This window comes from Berghia stephanieae, chromosome 5 (assembly GCF_034508935.2).
Source record: "Berghia stephanieae isolate SIO BIC M18660-M18661 chromosome 5, UCSD_Bste_1.3, whole genome shotgun sequence".
Taxonomy (NCBI): domain Eukaryota; kingdom Metazoa; phylum Mollusca; class Gastropoda; order Nudibranchia; family Aeolidiidae; genus Berghia; species Berghia stephanieae.
Window position 1 is genome coordinate 12,203,433 of NC_088364.1, and position 7,500 is coordinate 12,210,932.

General features: G+C 39.3%; 1 protein-coding gene and 1 non-coding gene across 2 annotated transcripts in view; both read right to left on the reverse strand.

Annotated features, from left to right (window-relative positions):
• The window catches only part of LOC144972428 (U3 small nucleolar RNA-associated protein 6 homolog), a gene marked incomplete in the record, with an annotated part of 519,965 nt that overhangs the window by 114,971 nt on the left and 397,494 nt on the right, over positions 1-7,500 (reverse strand).
• On the reverse strand, positions 803-874 carry Trnaq-cug (transfer RNA glutamine (anticodon CUG)). Its single transcript has one exon. It is a non-coding gene; the product is annotated as a tRNA-Gln (tRNA).

Consider the following 7,500-nt stretch of genomic DNA (forward strand, 5'->3'; position numbering starts at 1 on the left):
GAAGAAGAAGAAGAAGAAGAAGAAGAAGAAGAAGAAGAAGAAGAAGAAGAAGAAGAAGAAGAAGAAGAAGAAGAAGAAGAAGAAGAAGAAGAAGAGAAGAAGAAGAAGAAGAAGAAGAAGAAGAAGAAGAAGAAGAAGAAGAAGAAGAAGAAGAAGAAGAAGAAGAAGAAGAAGAAGAAGAAGAAGAAGAAGAAGATGAAGATAATGATGATGGTGATGACGACGATGATGATTATGTAATGATGATGATGATGATGATGATGATGATGATGATGATGATGATGATGGTGATGACGACGATGATGATTACGCAATGATGATGACGATGAAGATACTGATATTGATTATGATAACAGCAACAAAGATAATGATGATAATCTCTCTGTACAAAAGAATGAAATATTAAAAACAACCCCAGCCTCCTCCCTACAGGAAAAGAAATACAAAACATACATACAAACAATCTTACCTTGTAATAATAGACCCTAGAGACAAATTTCCCCTTTGGGATGAATAAACGGAATTTTTTTTTTTAATTTTCATTTAAAAACAACGAAATACTCGAAAACAAGTTTCAAGGATGAAGAAAACTCCATTATGACAAGAAAAAGAATAAAATTAATAAATAGTACGTTGGGAAACGAAAGACAATAAGAAAAATAGAAAATGAAAAGACAAACAAATAAACAAAGAAAAATTAAGAGAAAAAAAAAAGATAGAAAAGAAAAAAAAAAGAAAAGAATATAAAATAATAATAAAAATAGCAAAAAAAAATAATTAAATATAAAAAAATACGGATAACAGGTCCCACCGAGATTTGAACTCGGATCGTTGGATTCAGAGTCCAAAGTGCTAACCATTACACCATGGGACCGATGATGCATGTAGATCTGATAGCATTTATATCATAGTACATAGTACCAACCAATATCTTTGTTACCTGGCTGCTCTGATCATGGCAGCACGCTTGAACACCACGTGGTGTACGCGCTCTGTGTTTACCTGAGATTGCCTCAGGTTACCAGCTTTCGAATTGTGGCTTTTCCAACTTTCTTGTTTTATTTCACAAAAGGTGAGTGACTTGCTGCGCGATGCGCTTAGATGGACAGATGAATGTTGTCTATCAATATTTTCATAGGGAGGGAAAACTTGGGACCTCAATTAACAGTTAGAGAGACTCTTGTCTTGAGTACCACCAATATATATAATATTGTAACAAATTCTTCTCGGCCCGAAGGTTCAATCTTTTACTACTGTTGTCTTATCCGTTTCCCCAAAGATGTAAAAAAACAAACAACAACAAAAAACAAAAACAAAAAAAACAACAAAACAATTAAAAAAAAAACTCCCCAAAAACCCAACAAAAGTTTTAGAAACACACACACAAAAAAAAAGAAGAGAAATTTGAGCATTTATATAGCGCATTATTCACTCAACGTGCTCAAAGCCCTTTTAAAGGAGTCCCTATGTCAACAGCAACACATTTAGGACGAGACATGACGCTTATTCGGAGATATTACAGAGACAACGCTGTTAACCGCCAGGTACTCATTTACACCTGAGTACGGTGATAAGATGTGAGTAAAGAGACTTTTCCGAGAACTCAACAATGAGCCGCTCAGAGCGGGACTAGAACCCCGAACATTCAGTTTCGAAGATAAGTGTTTTACGACAAGACCACGACAAAGCATTGGCTTTCCTCTTTCCTGGCTATATTGTTCTCTTTCCATTTGCACATATTATACACCCAAAGAAAGTACTTTGTCATTCATAATCCATGTGGTGTGAATAACATGCGATTTTGAATTGATGGCATTTAAAGAACAAATAGTCATTTAAAGCGCTTTGAGCCGTAGCCATCGTTATGTTATAGATAGAATGCGCTTGGCCAAGGAGTTCACAACATTGCCATCCGGAAGTATAACGGACCAACACACAAACTCTGTGTTACCATGAACTTTTATAGTCTGGTTAATACAGTTTAGTGAGAACAACTCACAAACGCGGATGGCAAAAACAATAACAAAGGCCTGAGTGACGTCAACTGCATACTATCTATAGCCTGATACTGAAATCCAAAAAGACTGGCAGTTTGACGTCATTATTTGGTTTTTGCACCGCCTAGTCTAGTGAGTTGTCGTTATTAGAGCTCATGGAAACAAGTTATTTCATTGGCTGGTCTATTGAATACAACTCACGATTTGTTTTCTTTTGTGGCAAAAGACTGGCATTTTGACGTCATTTTTTGGTCAGTATCTGGCCATAACTTTACGAAGGCCACGTTTGGGCACGTTTAGTGGATATTACTCTTTATAAAAGCTAACGGTTTTAAAAAAATTTAACTTTCGCGGTAAAAAAGCTTAAATTTGTCCCTGATTATCTGTGACGTCATTTATTTTTCAAAGGATTTTGTTTAATCTATCGCAATTTTTTCTTTGATTATCAAAAAAGAAAAATTATTAAAAAATAGACAAATCTTTGTAGACAAAAGCAAACCAAAATTCTAGTTCCATCGTTGTACGGAGAGTATGCACTCTTGTTGGTAACGGTAAGGGCTGCCTGAAGCCGGTGATCGTAAAATACTAACGAAAGAGTGAAAATGGAAAGGCTTCGTATGGGAACAAAACAGACAATGGACGTTTCGGGTACAAACCCTTCGTCAGCACAACAATACACAAATAAACGTGGAAAACAAATTTGTTTTCCACGTTTATTAGTGTATTGTTGTGCTGACGAAGGGTTGTACCCGAGACGTCCATTGTCTGTTTTGTTCCCATACGAAGCCTTTCCATTTTCACTCTTTCGTTAGCACTCTTGTTGGTAAACTTGGTATGAATAAATTGAGCATTAAATTGATCTTTTATATAGAGCAACATCCACTAAACGTGCTCAATGCACTTTTCAAGGGGTCCCTGGCCACCAGCAACTTTTAACATGTAGGACGGGACATGACGCCTGTTAAGCGATATTACAATATTTTTTTTCGGAAAGAGACAACGCTGTTAACGGTCAGGTATTCGTTTTACACCCGAGTACGGTGAGAGAATGAGTAAATAGCCTTCTCCGAATCAACTATGCGCCGAGCGAGGCTCAAACCCAGGACCTTCCGATCCGAAAGCAAGTGTCATATCACTAGACCAGATAGCTGCAATTCAAGCATACAAACTCGCATTGTTCATTCTTATATTTAAGAAAATAAATCTTATGGAACTATCATCAGTCCCCCTGTAGAAAATAGAACAATAACAACCAATAAATATAACAGCACAGAATCCGGAAAAAAAAACTTGTAGAAGAAAATATGCCATTAAAATCGAACAAAAGCAGGATGAAAAAAGAGACTTCGCCGACGGAGAGCTCTTCATTGAGACCAGCTAATCAGGCGTTAAGGTGGGGCGGAAACACAATCATTTCATTAATTAGTATTCAAATGTATTCATGGCGTGGCTTTGATCCCGCCACGGACGACATGTTTCTATTAGCCGATGACGTCACGAGTCGCACAATGCTGTCCCCAGTTTTCAAACCCTACTTTTTCTTTCCCCCCGTTACACGGACGTGATTTATTGGCGGCTTGATGACGCGTTTCCTTCCTCTCAAGGGGCGACCACTCGACGTGCAATCTTGAGGTTCCTTCCGGGTCGCGGGTGGCGCACTGGCGCATGCGCAATGCACATGCTGCAGTCAAAACGAGGCAAGCATGCGTGTGTAATGTTTTGACGAATTGCCTGAAATTATCTGTGAAATGTGGCTTGTTTCGTGGAGACACCAAAATGACATAAATTAAGATGGAAATAAGGTTGTTATCGTTTGTTTTGTATTTTTTCCAACTCAATTGGAATTTTTATTTTTATGGTCCCATGAGTTTTCTCATTGTGGTCATAGCTTTATCTATTCATTTATATCACCTCAACCTCACCTAACTTCAATTTCCTGGCCAAGGTGGTCGTAGAGAAGACATGAGAGCCGAGAGATGATAAATTACAGTGAGGGCCCTCCGTACAGGTCTGTCCTCAGCTTTTCTCAATTGGTGTTGGGCTGTCTATCCTTGTCAATTCCTTTACATTGTCATCCAGCATTTATTTGTTTGTCGTCCTCTTCAAACCGAAACAATTATAAAATAAATATTAATGAAAATAAAATAAAAGACATCCAATATTTATATCAGAACACAAAGTACTCCACGTATCACAGACTCGGAAAGGTTAATTTGAAAGAAAGAAAAATAATTTTAAAAAATAAATAAGTAGTACCCAAGTCATAAAATGTATGAATATAAAGTCAAGAGTGAAAGCAAGAACGTAGGTTACCAATAATTTATTTAAATTGACGGTTTGAGCGTTACTAAGCATTGACCAATCAGAATATTTTCTGCTATTGAGCCCATTCCGTCCCCTTGACTATTTAAATTAATAATTTCTAGTCAAGGAAAAGGCCTGGCAAACATTCCTTGATTCCATAGCTACCTTTAGTGCATGCCAAACAAACTAATTGGTCAGTCCCAGAGTTAGTGGTCTGGTCCAATTTTGCGAGTCCCACGACATGACCATAATAAACACCATATTCAAACAACCAAAGAGGCGCCTATACACTTGGAAGAGCCCAGGAGATATATACAGAAACCAAATAGATTATTTTCTCATCAAAACCAGATTCAAAAACTGTGTGACCCAATGTAAAACTTTCCCGGGTGCTGACATTGGATCGGACCATGTTCCCATCATGGTGAAAATAAAAGTTAAATTAAAAATTCCCAAACAGAAAAGGGACGTACACATAAAGTACGACCTAGCTGAACTTAGAAACGAGGAGCTAAGAGCGAAATATGCTGTAGAAGTAGAAAATACGTATTTTTGTCTTATGGAAGAACAAGAAGACACAAATAAAGAAACAGAAGAAACGTATAAGAGTAGAATTGATAAACAATGGTCCTCTCTTAAAGGTGCAATAACAACTACAAACGAGAAAATGCTAAACAAAAAATCTAAAGAGGCAAAGAAAGAATGGATGACGAATGAGATTTTGAATCTTATGAGAGAACGGAAACATTCAAAGGGCACCCCTAGGTACAATGAACTGGACAAATCAGTAAAGAAAAAGTGTATCCAGGCTAAAGAAGACTGGCTTGATGAAAAGTGCCACCGTATTGAGAAGCTATCACATGAGAGAAACCCTGGACCAATGTTTGCTGAAATCAAGAAATTCACATATAAAAACGCTCAATCTGGCGGTTGCATCAAAGATAAATCAGGTAGACTCCTCTTTGAGGTGGAAGAAATCGCCAATAGATGGAAAGAATACGTGGAGGAGCTATTCAATGCGGACAGAGGTGACAACCATATACAGTCCTTTCTACGGGACCCACAATCCTAAGATCAGAAGTAGAGAAAGCCCTATACTGCATGAAAACAGGGAAGGCAAATGGAATAGATGGGGTGTCAACAGAAATGCTGCAAGCACTGGGTGAATTTGGTGTTGATGTGATAACGGACCTTATGAATGAAATATACGAGTCAACGCACATCCCAGAAGACCTTCGCACTTCTATCTTCATACTGCTACCCAAGAAAGCGGGTGCAATTGAGTGTTCGGACTACAGAACAATCAGTCTTATGTGCCATCTACTGAAACTCCTCCTGACAATAATCCTGAAAAGAATCTCGTCAAAAGTAGATCGTGAGATTTCAGAACAGCAAACTGGATTCAAAAAGAACAGTGGCACCAGGGAGGCAATTTTCGACTTAAAAATCCTGTCAGAAAAATACTTAGAGGTCCAAAAAGACATATATGCCTGTTTTATCGACTACTCAAAGGCATTTGATTCTGTTAGTCATCAGAAACTTATCCAGGACCTTGTGGCAATAGGTGTGGAAGAGAATGATGTGGCTCTAATCGCTAATCTGTACTGGCAGCAAAAGGCTCAGATAAAAGTGCAGGCAGATACAACAGATGCAATTGAAATCAAGAAAGGAGTGCGCCAGGGATGTGTTATGTCTCCTTGCTTGTTTAATTTATACACAGAGTCTATATTTCGGCAAGTAGAAACAGCACAAGGGTTGAAGGTTGGTGGCCACAACATCAACAATTTACGTTACGCTGACGATACTGTCCTGTTGGCGGAAAGTAAGGAAGACCTACAGAAGCTAATTTCAAAAGTGAACGAAGAGAGTAAAGAAAAGGGGCTGTTCATGAATGCGAAGAAGACAAAAACAATGGTGATAACAAAAAAGAAAGAGCCCATAGACATAGATATAGAAATAGAAGAGTGTCCAGTGGAACAAGTAAAGGAGTTCACGTACTTGGGGCAGTTGGTAACATCCGATGCAAAGTCTGACAAAGAGATCAGGAGACGAATAATGCTGGCCAAAAATGCGTTCATGAAACTAAAGGCAATCCTCAACAACACAAATATCTCCATCAGAACACGAATGAGATACACCAAATGCTATGTGTGGTCCATTTTCTTTTATGGTTGTGAAACGTGGACACTAACCGCACAGACAGAACAACGTATTGAAGCTTTTGAGATGTGGACGTACAGGAGAATACTGAAAATACCTTGGACAGCAAGAAAAACAAACATCGAAGTCCTCGACCTAATGGGCCAAAAACAAAAAGAACTTCTTTTTGACTGTGAAGCACAAAAAGCTGTCATATTTTGGACATATGCGAAGACATGATAGTCTCGAAAAAAGGATAATGGAGGGAAGAATTGAAGGAAAGAGAGGCAGAGGAAGACAAAGGAAATCCTGGACAGATGGCATCAAGGAAGCTACAGGACGGCGCATGGCAGACTGTAACGAGGCTGCAATGGACCGTGAAGGATGGAAAGCCATGACATCCGACCTCTGGAAAGAGATGGAACCCGGGTAAGGTAAGGTAAGAGTTAGTGGGCATTTATGAAGGAATCAGATAGTTGTAGATTCACTCTCCATTCGTGTTGACCTCCCATTGTACCAGATTCGCTCCCAATCTGTGTCGATTGCCCTTAGTGCTTGGTTCTAACCCTACTGGTGTTCACCTCCCATAGTCTCAACTTCATCCTCCACTTGAGTCCACTTAATATCGTCCAAGGTTCACTCTCCATCTGAGTCAATCGTCCATTGTCCTATGTTCACTCTGAAACGGTGTTCACCTTCCACAATTTCAAGTTCACTCTCCATTTGTATCGACATCCCTTTAATCTCTAGTTCATTCCCCGTCGGTGTCCACCTCACCTTGTCCCATGATCACTCCTCAGTGGTGTCCTCCACGGGTTCACTCCCCACTGGGGACCACCTCATAGTCCCAGGGATTCACTCTCCACTGATGTCGACCTCCCCTTGTAATGGGTTCACTCCCAACAAATCGTCTACATCACCCTTAGTGTTAACCTCTCATATTCTCGGGTTCATCTCACACAGTCCTGAGTTCACTTCCAACTGGTGGCCACCTACTACGGTCCAGGATTCTCTACGTAGTGGTGTCCACCCAACATAATCCCGGGATCGTTTGTCACTG